This window comes from Stenella coeruleoalba, assembly GCF_951394435.1.
Source record: "Stenella coeruleoalba genome assembly, chromosome: 17".
Lineage (NCBI taxonomy): Eukaryota > Metazoa > Chordata > Mammalia > Artiodactyla > Delphinidae > Stenella > Stenella coeruleoalba.
The window spans coordinates 75,650,466-75,667,998 of record NC_137163.1 but is presented as its reverse complement, the minus strand read 5'-3'; the positions used below and the strand labels follow the sequence as shown (position 1 = coordinate 75,667,998).

The window sequence follows — 17,533 nt, the reverse complement described above, 5'->3', positions numbered from 1 at the left end:
CAGCGTTTCATTCTGAACTTTAGATGTGGTCATTTTAGGCCTGAACTGACATAAATTTAATCATTAATTGAGAGAAAAATGATTTGCTAATTTTTAAAGTTATTTAAAAAAAATGTTTCTTGTTTCTTGTGCTTGTTTTGGGTTAGGAATATGGAGAAGGTGATATACTGGGACTTGGACTTCCTTCATTTAGAAAAAAAGACTAGTTTGAAAGAGGCTCTTATTTCTGGGAAACATAAAGTAGAAAGGAATGTTTTAATGGAAAATTTCCAACCTCCTCTTCTTTTAATCTAGAGTCAGGCAACACTTCTAAAAACAAGATCAGATTTGACATGTATAGTTGTGCAGGAGAAAGAGAACTGAACTAAACGTGGGCTGGAGACCTAATGAAAGTCAAAGTGGAAAGTATATCTTCTTCCAGATGAAGAAGATGGAAACTTTACATTTGTATTGATTATTAATTCAAAAATTAATTAAACACTTTATTTTTGCTGTTTTCTACCGCTCAGAAAACTTGAATAAATCTTGTAGGGTTAAGCTGCTTTTGACATATATATGAGAATTATTTGAAATCTTAAGTTTAACAGATCAGATGAAGGCAAGTCAGTCCGTACAATTTCCTTCTCTCAGAACTCTTTACTAGCTGTGAGCCTTCGGCTTAGCAATGCTTTCACTCACTTGCACTATTTTCACAGGATCCAATTTTTACTTCTAACCCTACCTGTTTGACTTAAGCTTTGGAAAAATACCACTTCTGTGTTTGTAACAGATTATTCTTATAAGAAAGGAAATTTAACTTTTCATCTTCTGACAGGTAGAGAGTCTTGGAACAAAAGAATTAACATTGATTTGCCAGCATGAATGCAAAAGTCTCCAAGGACAACTTCTTTTGAGAAAATATATTTCAATCAAACTGACTGTTCTGCTAAAGTAAGGAGTGAGTCCTTTTATCTTTTATTATATTCTGAGTTTAATTTCTTGGAGCAATCAGTGGAGACAAGAAGGCCATCATTTTTGTGATCTAGTATTTGCATGATAATGATGAAACAGCCTTCTTAATATGTAAGGATATGTCTTACACCTCTTAGCTAAATTTTAAAAGACAGCAAAGCTTTGCATTGCCCGGGGTGTCTAAACCAACTGTGGGTTGGGAGCACTGATTTGAATTTTGTGCCAACGTTGGCACAGACTAACCCTCGCCACGTGATGCTGAGCAGTAATTTAACTGTCTGGATCACCGTTTCTTCATCTATGATGTGATTGGGGCCAAGTCCAAATCCTCATGTTGTGTCTGATTTGCAATATCTTCACCTCCATAATGAGTTTGTCAAGCGTAGGAAAACCAGTACTTACACAATCCGTGGGCATTGCTGTCGGATACTTTAGCATTTTTCAAGTGAAGACTTTGAATTCTACATTCGAATCAGATGTGCGGAAATATTAGCCATGACTTATCAGACAGTGTACTTTTTTCCTCTTACTGACTAATCCCTCGGGAAATGAAATTAACATAATAGGATCCAACTCATCCATAACCTTGAATCCAACAATTGCTTCAGAAAATAGGTACCAGTGGGAGATGTTTGGAGGCAGGAACCAAGATGATGGAAACGATAGAGGCAAAGTCAAAAATAGTTTCTTAAACAAGATATAGGGAAAAGACTAATGATTAGTCCTACATTAAAAATAAAAACTACTGTATGGGGGCTTCCCTGGTGGCACAGTGGTTGAGAATCTGCCTGCCGATGCAGGGGACACGGGTTCGTGCCCCGGTCCGGGAAGATCCCACATACTGCGGAGCGGCTGGGCCTGTGAACGATGGCCGCTGAGCCTGCGCGTCCGGAGCCTGTGCTCCGCGACTGCGGGAGAGGCCGCGACAGTGAGAGGCCCGCGAACCGCAAAACAAACAAACAAACAAAAACCTACTGTATGACAAAAGACACCAGAACAAACTTAAAAGATAAAAGACAAACTGGAAGATTTTTGCAATGAACATAACCCTACGAATTAAGAGTATATGTGTGTGTATGTGTACATACATACGGTATATAAATCCCTACAGAAAAATGAGTAAAATGTATTTGCAAAGTAATTTGAAAACATAAGATGTAAAAATGCTCATTAAATATATAAAAAATGTTCAACTTTTGGTAACCAAATAATTGTGAATTCATATTTCAGAAAAAATGTCTTTCACCTCTTAGACTGACAGATTTTAGAAAGAATGGTAATACTCAGAGTTACTATTGATGTGGAAAAACAAACTCTTGGTGGGACTTGAAATTGGTACAATATTTCCTGAGGTCAGTTAGAGAAATTTATTTCTATTTAATATGATAAATTATTTATGTACACTATCAAGTTTTAAAAAGTTATAGGTCATAATGTAGGGTATGACAGGGTATTTGGAAAAAAAAGAAAAAGAAAGGAAAAGTAGACTAATATTTATTTGCTATAATTGAACAGAAAAAAGGCTGAAGGCCTGTAAGTCAAAGTGAGGTGACCAATTATCACTAGGTTTTAAAATTATGATTATTTAAATATTTTTGTGAGTATTTTCTAAAACAATTGTGCGTTCTTTGTGAAATAGAGAAAATAAAATAAATATAATAAACTACCCTTAAAATTAAAACTAAGGTTTGTGTTTATACCATTTATCATTGTAATTCCACTTTTAAATAACTTTCATAAGAAAATAATAGGGTATATGGGAAACTTTTTTATGTAATGAAATTTATCACAATGTTATTTAAAATAAAAAAATGGGGAAAACTTAAATGTCCAATGAGGAAAGATTAATAAACTATGTTACTTCTATGCAACGGAATTATTATTCTTATTAATATAAGAAAATATTTCATGGAGTAAGCGGAAGATAGTAAAATCCCAGTGATGAACAACAAAAAGCATTTACACATACATAAAGAGTTAAATATGAGTGGGTAAGCACACACAGTTCACAGTGTGTGTGTGTGTGTGTGTGTGTGTGTCATGCACAATCACACACACGCACAATCACACACATACGCACCTGCCTCTTTCCTCTAAATACGCATCTATTCAGACAGACCAAAATGTTCACAGTGTTTACATCTACTTGGTGCAGATTATGAATGGTTTTCATTTTCTTTTTTATATGTTTGTATTTTCTACATTCTCCCCATTGAGTAGTACTTATCAGTGTTTTAAAACACCCCAGGCCACATTTAAATGCCCTGAATTCCTGATGTAGGCTCAACAGTGTTAAGCAAAAAAAAAAAAAAACGTATACATTACATAAATTCATTGCCGTTCAATTATAGTTATTTCCTCTCCTTCCAAGGTCCACAATACAAACATGCCTGCCCTGCTGTGGCTGCTCTGCTTTCACCTTTCCTTTCTCTCTCCCTCCTTCGTCCACTTAATTTTAGCACAGGCTGCAGTTTTTTAAAAATTAGGTTTTAGATCCATTTTCATGGAGGGTTAAGCAAATATTTCTCCATAATTATCACCCCACAAAGACTATCCTCACTGAATCGCCAGGTGAAAGGGCTGCTAAGAGTTCCAGGGCTTCTGGGGGCATCTCTCAGAGGTCATAGGGTGGAAAGCTCTACGGTGGAGAGACAGAGTTAAAGGCTTTATTACTTAGTTTATGTTCTATTTTTAAAATCGAACATAGATTTAACATCTTTCCAGGAATCATTTCCCACAAATGTGGTGCAAAATTTTCACGAGCGATTATTTTTTTAAGCACTCACTTGTAATAGTACTACCTCTCTTTGTCCGTGGGTTTGGAGTAATGACATTACCTTTCCAGACCCAGTGCCTAGGCCAGAGCTGAATAAAAATTGCATTTCAGTGCCACCTAGCCATGCAGTGTTATATTTTTTTCAACATGTTCTTGAAACACTAGTTATTTTACACAAAGCAAAGCATCAATTTTTGAGAAAAGCTTTCATTTTCCAATATAACATTTTACTAGAGTATAACTTTATTACACTAGAACCAAAATGTCATCATTTCTGGATTGTAATAAATGGAAGACTTTCCACCATTGCTATCTCTAAAACAAACGGCTACTAAAGATACCTTTTTATTAGATAAATCATGCACAAAATTGGAAAATGAGAAAAGAATAAGAATTACTCCAAGTTTTGCTCCCCCCATTTAAGAACAAGTGAGCATTTGTTCCTTTCCTTCTTTTTCAGACACAATTTCCTTCTGCATTTTGGGTTTTTAAATCAGAGGTTAATAACACAAATGGTGATTTTTAACAAAATTGCTTCAGAAATTCGAAATATCTTTCTGATTTGTAGCATTCGACGTAAAAGTGTGTATTTAGTACACAACATAGGAAAATAAGCTCATAATTTCCTAAACATACAGCTCAATTTAACCAACAAGCCATTTTCTAAATAAGTTTAAAGAAGTAAGTTTTAGGTTCACATTTAATACTGGATATTTATACACGCCTAAGCTTGTGATGTTTCATCAGGAATAAACTCAAAAGGCCAAGCTTGGACTTGACGTCACCTTTGCACTTTGCATCTGTGGAAGTGATGTGGAGTCTATGCTCACGGAAGGGACTTGTAAGGACCCAGGTAAAGGAAGTATGCAAAGGAAACACAACTTTTCTTTCCTTACAGTTTTAGATGGCTCTAGCCGAAACAGGAAGCGATGTTTGTCCTATGGTTAGTATTCAACGAAAAACACAGCATACATAATTAAATATATGTTAAAAATATCCCACAACAAAGCATGTCTCCCTCTGCTGTTGGACACGTGGGTGATTTTTAATCTTTCATTTCATATATTTCCCAAATTGTCTGTTATAAATATATTTTACTTTTATAATAGGAAAAGGACCATATTTTGTTTGTCCTATTTCAAATTTTTGTTCAGTTAGAGAAAAACTACTACTTTCCATAAGATGAATTTTGTACTTTTTTTAAGTTGTCCTTAGTAATGTATCCAGCTGTTCATTCTAATTGGCTAAATAACTCTCTTTAGGTACAAGACTGTTTATTGTATCAATTGTGTGTGTGTTTGTCACTATTCAAAAAAAAATTTTTTTTTTTAATTTGGCCATTACTCTGGTAACTTTTAGGTAATAATCTATGTACTATTTCTATCTTTTACAATTTTTTTAAAGTTTTCCCCATGAATCATGTTTTTTTAATCCATTTTTTCCTCTTTGAAAGAATCTGTGACTTCATAATCCTGTTAAAATTATAGCACCATGTACATTGAAGCTATCCCGTAAACTTCCCGTATGTATTTGTGTCTTACATTGTTGCCTTTAGTTTTGTAAAAACATATTTAGCTGACATGAAATCCTAATATAGACAATGTAAAATTCTCTAAAATATTTTAATATAATAATGTAAATAGTTTTATGTAAAATAATTTAATGTACTGAAGTAATAATTACTTTACATGAATTAGTGATTCCTGGGTCCTGCTGACCCATCGCTCTCTTTTCCAGAACACACTATGGATGCTGACAGCATCCAGCATCCTCGAGGGACAGTTACTTTCTGCTATGCCTGTGCCCTTGAACTTTCATTGACCAGTTAGTTACCTGTCCACGTGTGTTGGGCAAGCGACGTCCACTGTCGTGTCCTTGGGATTTCCTTAGAGTTGTACTTATCATGGGAGTTTTATTTTGTCTGGACTGACGGGATATTTCAGAGTATTTATCTCCTGATCCCTCTGACCCGCAGCAGACTGAGACAGAGGTGTGGTGTTGACTTCATTGGCCACAATCAAAGTTGCCCGACCTCACCTGGGAGACACAGATGGTGGAAGCTACAGAGTCACGTAGACATTTCACGACCCAGGAACCCCCCCAAAACGTGATAAGCATTTCATGACAACCTGTCAAGTTGACTTTAAGATATTATTGTTATGGTTAAAAGTTTATGCTGTTTATTTAGCAATTCAGAGCTGTGGAAATCTGGCAAGGGGCAGAGGACAGCCATCAGTTATTTAAGAATGGCTTGGCAAGGGGAAATGACAGAGACTGTTGATCTCTAGTGATAAGATCATGCCTTGCATTTGCTCTATATTTCCCAAAGTATTTTAATATATACCAGTTTCATTTTTACTTTCCTAAGGGCTGATATTATTTTGATAAACTATGATTACGGGAGCAAGAGAGGTTTTATCCTAAATAAGAGTAAGGACATTGCCTCTTTTGTTTATATTGTATCCTCAGGATCTAGGACAGCTCTTGGCACATGTTACATTTCCCATAGGAATCTGTTGAATGAACGAATGACAGAAAAAGTTAGCCAAGACTGGCATCTCTCCACCTCCACGCACCCAGGGATTCAGAGTCTTGGTTAAGAGGTTTTTTTTTTTTTTTTTTTTATACCACTAAACTTAGTTTTTAGAATGACAGATTAAACGAACAACAAAAGGTATTTAGAAAGAATATTCTGTGTTATGCAAACTTTAATTGAAAAAATGTTCGCTCCTATATGTGTGGACTTGGCCATGTGTAGGTATGCGGTTATTAATACCACAAGTGCAAGGTTTATTAAAAATCTGTTGATGTGCATAGATTCAACGATGTCAATGCAGGTTCATAGAAAACAAAGTGAAATAAAGATTTGGTGGCTGAGGGACATAAAAAGCTAGTTATGAACCCCTATCCACTCACCTACCCACCCTTGAAAATAAATCAATGATGAAACAAACAAAAAGTATGTAGAATCTGGACTGACTACTTATCTAGCTTACATTTACCTGATCCTTGCCAACTTATCACTTTATACTTTAAAAAGTCATGAACAGGGCTTCCCTGGTGGCGCAGTGGTTGAGAGTCCGCCTGCCGATGCAGGGGACGCGGGTTCGTGCCCCGGTCCGGGAAGAGCCCACATGCCGCGGAGCGGCTGGGCCCGTGAGCCATGGCCGCTGAGCCTGCGCGTCCGGAGCCTGTGCTCCGCAACGGGAGAGGCCACAACAGTGAGAGGCCTGCGTACCAAAAAAAAAAAGCCATGAACAAATATATATGACTAATAAACCCAATGATGCTCTTTAATGCTACAAAAATTCAACAACCAAAGAAAGCTTTCTCTGAATATTTGACTCAGAAGGAAAGATGAATAATGTATTTGGAATCAGTAAATGGGAAATCATTTTTCAAGTTGAAGTAGCTAACCCTGGTAGAATATTGGAATTGAACAGACCTCGTTATCAGCATAATTCACTTGAAGCTCCTTAGGGCTAAGCCGTGCTCAGCGGTGCACTAAGAATCGATTGAGCTGTCACAGCCGGAGAAACAGGTGGTACATATCTGGAGACATCGACAAACTCTTCTTGAAAAATCAGCTCTAAAATATCCTATAATCGCCTGTTGCACAGAAGACAAAAGGTTTGGCAAAAAATATGAGAAAATAAGATAATAAATGCTGCAATAAAAATGAATGGATGTGGAACATTTTTCTCTATTTCAGAGCCAACTGCTGTTATAAATTATGAAAGTTCCTTGTTCCTGAAATGAAGGGGTGAGGACTTCATGAATCTCCCCCCTTAACATTTTTCCACTGGTTCTTATAGTTCTTTTTATCATTCTGACAAATAGTAAAAGTGAAAGATCTTTTGTGACTTTAATAATAAATTTTTATGAAACTCAGAGAAAAAACCATTTGTTTGAAATGAAGGGAAATGATGACAGTCTTTTCATGTTTTTGTGGTACTAAGAAATAGTTTATACATATAAAATGTTTTTTTTTAATTTTTATTGGAGTATAGTTGATTTAAAATGTTGTGTTCGTTTCTGCTGTACAGCAAAGTGAATCAGTTACACATGTACATATATCCACTCTTTTTTAGATTCTATTCCCATATAGGTCATTACAGAGTATTGAGTAGAGTTCCCTGTGCTATACAGAAGGTCCTTATTAGTTATCTATTTTAAAAAAGAACAAAATAATGTCATTTGCAGCAACATGATGGACCTAGAGATTGTTATACTGAGTGAAGTAAGTCAGACAAAAACAAATGATATCATATGATATCACTTATATGTGAAATCTAAAACATTGATAAAAATGGTTTGTATTTTTTCTCTTCTTTAGGAAGAAACTCGTTAGACCAATAACAATAAAATTATCTTGAACAGAAATACTTCTGCTGTTGTTTCTGGTTCAGTTAGATATAAATTTAAAATTAAGCTTGGGCAACTTAAATTTTAAAAAGGTGTTTATTCTCAGTAATTACTTCAATTAATGACAGAGAGAAGCTAGTTAGATTCTGGGTATAACCCCGTGGAAGACACTACCTCCTGTCTCCACAAATGTCTTTTAAAAATCACATTATTTATCAGGGAAAACACATAGGATATGCTATTTGAGCCTAAATCTTTTCTTCCTTGGAGTAGTTGAATCTTCTTGTAAAATATGATGTAAGTTATGATATGGTAAACTGTATAAATGTGTGTATTCATACATGTGCATATGACTAAGACTTGAATAGAGACTGCTTTATGTATGTCATTATTTTGCAGTGCTATTATACTCATTCTTTAATTTAATATTTGGTAAGTTGCTGCCGATTATTCTTTCAGTATAATCCAATCTTCCTACTTCTTAACATTGCTTATTATCTATTGCTTATTATCTATTGCTTACCTATGCCTGCCCATCAAATTACCCCCAAATTTAGTGGCTTGAAACAATAAACTTAAAAAAAAACAACTCACAGTTTCTTATACTCAGAAATTCCAAAGCATCTTAGCACGGTGGTTTTGGCTCAGGGCCTTTCATGAAGCTGCACGTACGATGTTGGCCAGGGCTGCTGTCACCTGTCATCTGGATGCTGACATCTGAGGCAGGAGGTTCTGTTTCCGAGGAAGCTCGCCGAGATGACTGTTGGCCAAAGGCCGCAGCTACTTGCTGGCCGTTGGTTGGAGACCTCAGTTTCTTGCCACCATGGTCTCCCCATAGGAGTTCGCAGACCTGACCTCTAGCTTCCCGTAGAATGAGGGATCTCAGACCTTTTTTTAACGCCATCACACCTTCTAAGTTTTTTTTCTTTCAGTTATTTAACAACCATAATCCAGGATTTCTTTCTTACACTCATGTCAGTCTTATGCTATGCTCACTAAATAAAGTTGCTGTCTTCCAGAGCATCAAAATAAAACTTAAAATTCACGATTGGAGATTAAATAAAGGAAATCTGAGTGTACTTGTCTACCTCTTCTCTTACTCCAAACCTATTAAAATTAGAAACAGTAAATCTAAAATGGAAGACAAACTTATGTTTCTAAAAAAGAAGAAAAGGTCTCATAAGTGGACCAGTAATTTGGTGAAAAAATTTCTCAAATTATAGATCTTTTTATCATCCTGACAAATAGTAAAAGTGAAAGATCTTTTGTGACTTTAATAATAAAGTTTTATGAAACTCATAGAAAAAACCATTTCTGCTTGAAATGAGGTGACAAGTTAGCATGTTGTGACTTTTTAACAATTTAAGGTAAAGAAAAAGATTTTTCAAATCAATTTAGATTTCTGGCTTGAAAATTGTGTTTCTTATGAGAAGAAATATAACACAAGTTTTGCTTAGATCAACCGCTGGAGATTTCCATCTCTATTAGCTGTCTATTTCCAAAGTCATCCTTAGAGCAGAGTGAACTTAGTTCTGGCCACCACTAATCATTTCTGCAAGAGAATTGAAAACCTGAGGGCAACACTCACACAGCTGGCATTTTAACTCAAAGCCAGATGGGTTTGAAGGCACATCTGGACATGTCTGTGTGGGCCGCCCAGATGCATATTTGCACACGGGACCGAACGTGTGCGAACATGTTCTTGGGAAGAACATCCCAAGAGAAAACTCAGAGTGTCAGGAAGGAGTCAGGCTCAGTGAACCTAAGCCTATGCAAATGCTTCCAGTAACGGGAGGGGAGGGAGAACTTCTGAATTTGTATGGTGTCTGTCAACTGCATTTGTCTCCCAAACCTCAGAAGACTGGATCCTATGGAAAACAAGCAAGCAAAGATGGTAGGAACGGTCTCAGTGAAATCTCTACAGCAGCACTTTGTCCATGAAGGACGCTGCTGTGAGAGCGTCCGGGCATCTTAGGCCCTGCACGTGGCAAGAGCTGGGACCCAGCAGAGCCATGGGGTCCTCAAAAGCAGCATCAGCACCAGGGGGCGCAAACATTTTGTAAACAAACGTGCGGCCCCTCTGTGAACTCCAAGAAATACCGGGGGGTCACTGTGCATCATTTTGAGATCATTTTGGCAGATGGGGTAAAATCAGTTAGATTACTGCTTTTATGGGACCCACATAAAAGCAGCCTTCACATCCTCTACCCAACACACTAAAGCAACAAGAAAAGAATAATATGCCTGCCGACACCACACACACACACACACACACACACAGAGACACACGCACACCCATCAGACTATGTGTTATACCTTTGCGGTTTTGCATCTCTAAGACTTTCCTTGAGAATCATTTAATCCACTTAGGGAAAAAGTTAAAGATTGGAGAAGAGCATGGCATCTTCCCTGGAGTCTGCTCTGCTTCCAATATACACACCCTTCCCCACGACACTCTGCTGGAAACTAGAAAAATGTCTTTCTTTTACAAGCACAGCAGAGTACAAATAATTCAACAGGAAAGCCTAATGTACTTCTAAAAGTGTTTTTATTCCATACTGAATTTCATCACTAAATTCAGTGGCAGGTGGTGAAATTTACAGCTGTACTTTCTTTTATGCACTCTCCTAGATAAAGCCAAAGAACTACTGCTGGCTGTTGGATGAAATCAATATTCAGCGAATGGCTATTTGGAGTAGCAGAGGGCCTGAGATACAGGTGTACAACTTAGGGACCGGGGAATGGTGTCTCTGGTTATTGCTGATATTATTATTGAACAAGAGGCATGTTCTCATTCTAGCTTCCAAAAATGGTTCTCTCTGGGCCTTCTGTAAAGGGCCAGTGTGTGCTAAGGACTTAGCAAAGGTACAGACATTTCTGAGAATTGCATTTGGTTCTGAAGCAGGTGTTGCACCTGGTATAATAGTCAAGATCTACCATCTCATCTGTCATCAGTGTCCCAGACAGGATGGTACCAACCAGTTATAAGCAAAGATTACCAAGGAGAAAGAAGTGTGGCCAGTAATTTAGAGTGGTGCTTGTCAAACTGCAATGTGCACAGAAATCAGCTGGAGGGATTTGTTAAAATGCAGACTCTGACATAGTAAGTCTGGAGTTGGGCCCAAGAATTTGCTTTTCTAGCAAGTTGGTGCTGATGGCTGTTCAAGACAATAGTCTAAGACAGAGTCTAGGATCTAGATAAAGTGGTACCTTGCATGCATATGAAGGGGATTGAAAATTTTTCTATGGCAGTGAAAAACTACAGAAAAGTTTATGTCAAAAAATAGTACCACCAATTTAACGTTTGGGGAAGATGAAGTAAAGATGAGCCTGCACTGTAAAGCATGGTGATTGATACTACGGGATAAAACAATTCTAAAATATATTGTCTGTTCTAGAAAGAGATTGCCACCTCGCAAATGACAAAAGACATTGGGCATTCATGTTTTATTGTAACCCAAGTGTACCACCAATCTGTGGGCTCAAATAACATCAGATAAAGTTAATGCTCAAATTTCCTGGGCTGTGGTTCTTAACTACGTTCCTTAGGGACTGCATGGCTTGCTTTCCACTCCCATTATATCTCAGGGTCTCCCACGTGTCACATATGTTCAAGAACTGCTCTTTTGTGTGTTTGGTCCTGGTCTCTTTATTGATTTGAGCCTGGTGCCTCATCCTACCAGTTCCCTCTGTGGCTTCTGCCCTCCTCAAGGGTCTGGCTCCTGGTGGTGCCAGGGCTGCTGGATGATGGGCACAAAGCTTAGGACATGATATTGAAGGGAACCCTTATTCTCTGCTCCTGAGGTTTCCTTTCATGAGGAGGAACATCCATCAATGTAACACTACTGTCCCCTCTCCACCTCTCCGTCCCTTGCAGCTCACTCCTCCACGAGGAAAGAGGTGTGGAAGGAAATAAAACGTAGTCTGTCTTCTTTCTTTTCTCTCTCTCTCTAGAACCGTGATTCTCAAAACGTGGACTTTGAACCAGCACATCAGCACAACTTGGAATTTGTTAAATGCAAATTCCTGGGCTCACATCACACCTACAGAATCAGAAACTTGGGGATGGGGAATGAAGTCCAGTGACGTGTCATAGATTCTAGGGCAGAGGCTCTCAAACGTTAGAATGGATCAGAATCACTCCACAGTTTCTGCTTCTGGATAAAAACTGTTTTCAGGAAACAGGATTCTCCAGTACTTCTCCAGGTAGGGTTTTGCTTTCCTTGGATTTAAAGTTACATAGGGGCAGTGACTGCTTATTCTTCCTACAGCAAAAGCAAACTGATGTGTTTATCAGAAAAGTTGAATTTTAAACTACAATAATGCGACTTATAAACACCCACTCAGAAGAATAACAAGACAGGGCTTCCCTGGTGGCGCAGTGGTTAAGAATCTGCCTGCCAATGCAGGGGACGCTTGTTCGAGCCCTGGTCCAGGAAGATCCCATGTGCCGCGGAGCAACTAAGCCCATGCGTCACAACTACTGAGCCTGCGCTCTAGAGCCCGCGAGCCACAACTATTGAGTCCATGTGCCACAACTACTGAGCCTGTGCCTCTAGAGCCTGTGCTCCACAACCAGAGAAGCCACCACAATGAGAAGCCCGCACACACTGCAACCAAGAGTAGCTCCCGCTCGCCGCAACTAGAGAAAGCCTGCATGCAGCAATGAAGACCCAACATAGCCAAAAATAAATAAATAAATTCATAAAAAAACGATAACAAGACGTAATTTGTAAGGAAAATTATATAGCTGTTAAGGAGTAAGGTCACTTTTTCTGACCTAGCAGTGATTTGTAACCAGGAAGGATAGAGCTGCTTATTTTGAAAAAATAACAAAGAACTTTGCAGTTCTTTAGGGGAAGAAATTTGTACAGGTAACATTAAATATAAGTGCATGGCCTTGAAGAGACTTTGTTTTCTGAATTTATTCTTCTGTTCTTCAATCAGCTGTGATTCTTTATTTATTATAGAATAAACTACAACCCAAACAGTATCTATTGGGAAGATGGTGAGAAAGAAATCCTGATAAAAATCTCTCTCTCAGGGCCACACTTGTGCAGCCCGAGTAGAGCTCAGAGAGTGTGAGTTTTGGCACTTTTGCAGCAAATGCACCCCCAGAAAATATCTACTCATTTATGCATTCATTTATTTTTTCATTAAATAATTCCAGATACTTTTTTGAGCACCTACTATGTGCCAAGCTCTGAGGTCGTAAACCTGATAATTGATAAGAAATGTGGCTATATATGTGAAAGAACTGTGTCAGTCATTTTATTAGTAGTAATAACGTGTGTGGGATTGACACAGTGCTTTCACTGTGTCATTCAGTTTCCCCAAGAACCCTATGAAATAGGAGTCTGTCTGCCTTTTGTGCATGGAGAAGCTGAAGGAGGCTTGGCCACATGGGGACCCTACACCCCCCAATAACTTCTTACCCCACGCAATCAACTAATTTACCCTTAAGTACAGGTTCCTTTTAGGTAATAGATGATGGATGGGGTTATTCCCGGAAGGTTATTAGGCAACTGTGGTGGGTTGCATGGTGGCTCCGTCCAAAGATACGTCCACCCAGAACCTGGGAATGTGATCGTATTTGGGAAAAGGGGCTTTGCAGATGTAGTTAAGGATTTCAAGGTGAGCTTATTCTGGATTAACCCTGTGGGCCCTAAATCCAATGACAAGTGTCTTTATAAGAAAAGGAGAAGACAGAAGAGGAAAAAACCCAGACGGGAAGGCCATGAGAAGAGGGAAACTGAGGTTGGAGTGATGCGGCCACAGCCGAGGAACACCTGAAGCCAGCAGAAGGTGGAGGAGGCAGGAAGGATCCTCCCCAAGAGCCTTCAGAGGGAATGTGGTCCTGCGACACCTGGATTTCAGACTCTGGCCTCCAGAGCGTTCAGAAAACAAACTTCTATTGTTTGAAGCCATGTGTTTGGGGTAATTTATTATGGCAGCTGTAGGAAGCAAATATAGCAATCCATTTCTTAAATTGCTTTACTCCCCTTGACAACTCTAAGTCATGTTCTATCACGACAAATGTGTATTTGTCATCTTTCTCTCATTCTTTTCTTTTCCTCTTTCTTTAATTCTTAATCTCCTGATAGCCAGGACTTCTTTTTTCAATTGGAACATGTTCTGTTAAAGTCCTTGCCAGGGAAGCATCTTTGAAGAGAGCTTGAAATAATGGAGAGCATCTGGGGATTCTTAATGTACGTGCAATTACCCCCAGAAGAAGCAAAAAAGAGAGAGAGAGAGAAGCTTCTTTTTAATTATCTGAAATTACTTTACATTGGTAATTGATTTTATTCTACAACTAACTTTTAAGGTGATTATATACTTTAAGTTAATCATGCCGATTTCTTATAAAAGGACATGTATGAACGTTTCCGAATGAGCACAGCGCTCTGAGCAGCACGAGTCTTTCCCTGCGTTATGGCTGCACCTCCAGAAGGCATTAAGCATCCTGTCATTACACCGCTCTGGGCAACAGTTCCGTTCCCGCAGCTGTAATGACTGATCCTATGCCTACGCTCAATGGCTTTAATCACGGTGTGTTTTCTTTCAGGCAAGGTTAGCTCTGTGCAAAGCCTCACCAGTGGATTTTCATAATTGTCTTTTATTCACAATACAATGAAAGAGAAGCAAAATCGAATTTTTTTTTCCTCAATACCTTATGCACAGTGTACTGCACTGTATAATTACACAGGTATCATCATAAGCGGATGCAGGTTGATACTTTAATTGCATTTTTAGCCAGCCCATTTTGGAAGGATGTATTAGAGGGAAAACAGAAAAGCAAATGTACAACTCAACACAGTCCTAGCCTCGCGCCACTCACATATGCAGTGACTGGACTTTTGAGATCAGTTTGCTGAGAAGGACACAAAAGGCGACAAAGATCTGATGACCCTGGCTCTCAGGAACTGAGGAAAACTGTATGAAAATGATACAGAACAGGCTTTACTATATATATATATATATATATATATATATATTTTTTTTTTTTTTTTTTTTTTTTTTTTTTTGCGGTACGCGGGCCTCTCACTGTTGTGACCTCTCCCGTTGTGGAGCACAGGCTCTGGACGTGCAGGCCCAGCGGCCATGGCTCACGGGCCCAGCCGCTCCGCGCCATGTGGGATCCTCCCGGACCGGGGCACGAACCCGCGTTCCCTGCATCAGCAGGCGGACTCTCAACCACTGCACCACCAGGGAAGCCCCAGGCTTTACTATTTTTATACTAAAACTTTTTTTGAGAAATGGAGCAAAACTGTTAAATGGGCATAGTGTCCACTTCTAAGTAGAATGGCATGTGGTCTAACAGTCTGAGGGTGGGTTCTTGACCCCTCATTTAGGTAAAGTTTTATTTGAAATAAAATTAAAAATAAGACTCTCCATTTAGTGTTTACAAAGAGTGTAACTGGTGGAATCTCCTCAAGACTTTAAATGAATGTTTGCTTTTGAGGTGTTTCGCACAGTAATCTCACCTAATTTTTTTTCTTGCACTTTTAGGAAATTCAGAAGTTTCTTGGGTCTGGTTAAAGAAAAAATAGGAAAAAAGGTTTTGCTCTTTCATCTCTGCCTGAAACTTCTTAATCAGAGCCACTTAGCTAGCCATAAGTTCTGAGCATATTCTCTCATCAGTGTTGCCAAGACTGTCTTACTACACCCAGATGATAATGAATCATGATTTCTTTCTGTCATCCAGAGTGAGTGAGAGCTGTCTTGGTCAGCTCTCTGTTGAAGTGCCTTGATAAAATCGTTCAACACCATAAAAGTTATGGTAGTTATTTCTGCGGATGAGGCAGAACCTCTTTGCCGGATGGCAAGGTGGTACTCATAAGTCAGGGACAGCAATCAATTCTGGGAGCCAAGATATGAGCTCTAAATAGAATCTCTCTTTATATTTGAACACATTATCACTAACACCGAAGCTATCTCTGAGGCAGACAGACAATGAATAATAAATTCTATTCGACTTTGTATTTGAATAACGCTATCTGTTGGGTCTTAGCTGGAATTCAATTCGATTCAGTGTAATAAGTATTAAAAATGATTATGTGTTCAGGTGCAGTCTAGTGGGACAGAGAGACATTTTCAAAGCTAAATACCAAGTAGAGTGCGACCAGTGCTTTCACTGGAAAGAAACTGGACTATAGGGGCCAGGGTGGTGGGCAAGATTAATCCCAACTGGATGACTCAAGAAAAGCTTCGTGAAGGAGGTGATGTTGAGTTGCAGCACAAAGGAGTGGCTAGGATTTCAGTAGGAAAGACTAAGGCGAGACACTCCAGACTTCAAAGTTTACCGCCAACAGGCTGATAGATTACAATGAAACCAGGGAAAGAGGTAACATTTCCCAAAGTGGAGAAACGCTTGTATTCCTTTGTAACTCAAGGAAGCATAAAATGTACACAGCCCAGCTCTGAGACCCCAAGCATGCCCAAGTTCTGTTCTCAAGCTCCCCAAGTCAGCAGAGCTGGGCAAATCTGTAAATCTGTTCCATGAGCTGTGTCTCTAGTGAAAGGATTCTGCTGGCTCTTTACTTTTTCTACTATTGCAGTTACAGTGACTTTTCTACACTGATTGATTATTTGGCTAAACTCTCCAACGATTTGTCACAGAGGGGATGCTGACGTGAGTCAAAAGGATCAACGAGCTTGGTAAGAAAAAAAGGACTTTTCCAAATTTAGAACATCATTTTCAGAAGATAGTTGGCATTTTTATTCTAAAATGTCTGCTTTACTTTCTGTGACAAAGTTGAGGTCATTTTTATATTTTTAGAAATGAGCAAATTCTTTGAGAAGGCATCTCATGTTACTTTGTTTATTGGAATGTTATAAAGAATTTTATAATTGTTATTTTTAAAATAATAATTTTTTATTATTTAGATAAATAAAAAAAATTATCTGAAGGGGAAAATACCTGTCTATCGAACTCTATAACGAGACGCTTTTATTTCTCTGCTTGTATCCATCTGTGAAGACGCATTGGCTTGGAAGGCAGTTTGGTCTCATAACAGGAGCTTGGAAGCAGGAAACCAGATGTATGGTTTCTATCATCATGTGACTTTGGGCAAGAAATAGCACCTTCTTGTGCCTTGGTTTCTTACCATTCTTCTTCTGAGAAATGGACATTAACCAATATGTATCCCTAGTTATCTCACATGGGGCAAATGGGACTAAAAGGAGATGGGTAGATGAGAAAAATTTAGATAAAAATATTTTGATTATCGCAAAAATTCTTTAGTAAATTCTTGTTAATCCTATGAAGGATTCAAAAAGTTATATAGAGAAGCCTACTAATAAATACATGATTTTATCCTGAGCCGTAGCCTTTGGGATGTGATATTGATTTTTGATACGTCAAAGGATGAGAAATTTGAGGAAGACCGCTTACAATCACTCTGGCTAGAAATCAGGTTGCCTACAAATTTTACCAGGGAA

The 17,533-nt window shown here is 38.4% G+C and overlaps 1 long non-coding RNA gene across 2 annotated transcripts in view; it reads left to right on the top strand.

Moving 5' to 3' along the window:
• Window positions 1–17,533, top strand: part of LOC307175969 — an 84,850-nt gene that overhangs the window by 20,667 nt on the left and 46,650 nt on the right. For both annotated transcript variants that reach the window (XR_013824574.1, XR_013824575.1), the window contains exons 3-4: window positions 12,047–12,298; window positions 16,651–16,750. This is a non-coding gene — a long non-coding RNA (uncharacterized lncRNA). The remainder of the gene's footprint in view (window positions 1–12,046; window positions 12,299–16,650; window positions 16,751–17,533) is intronic.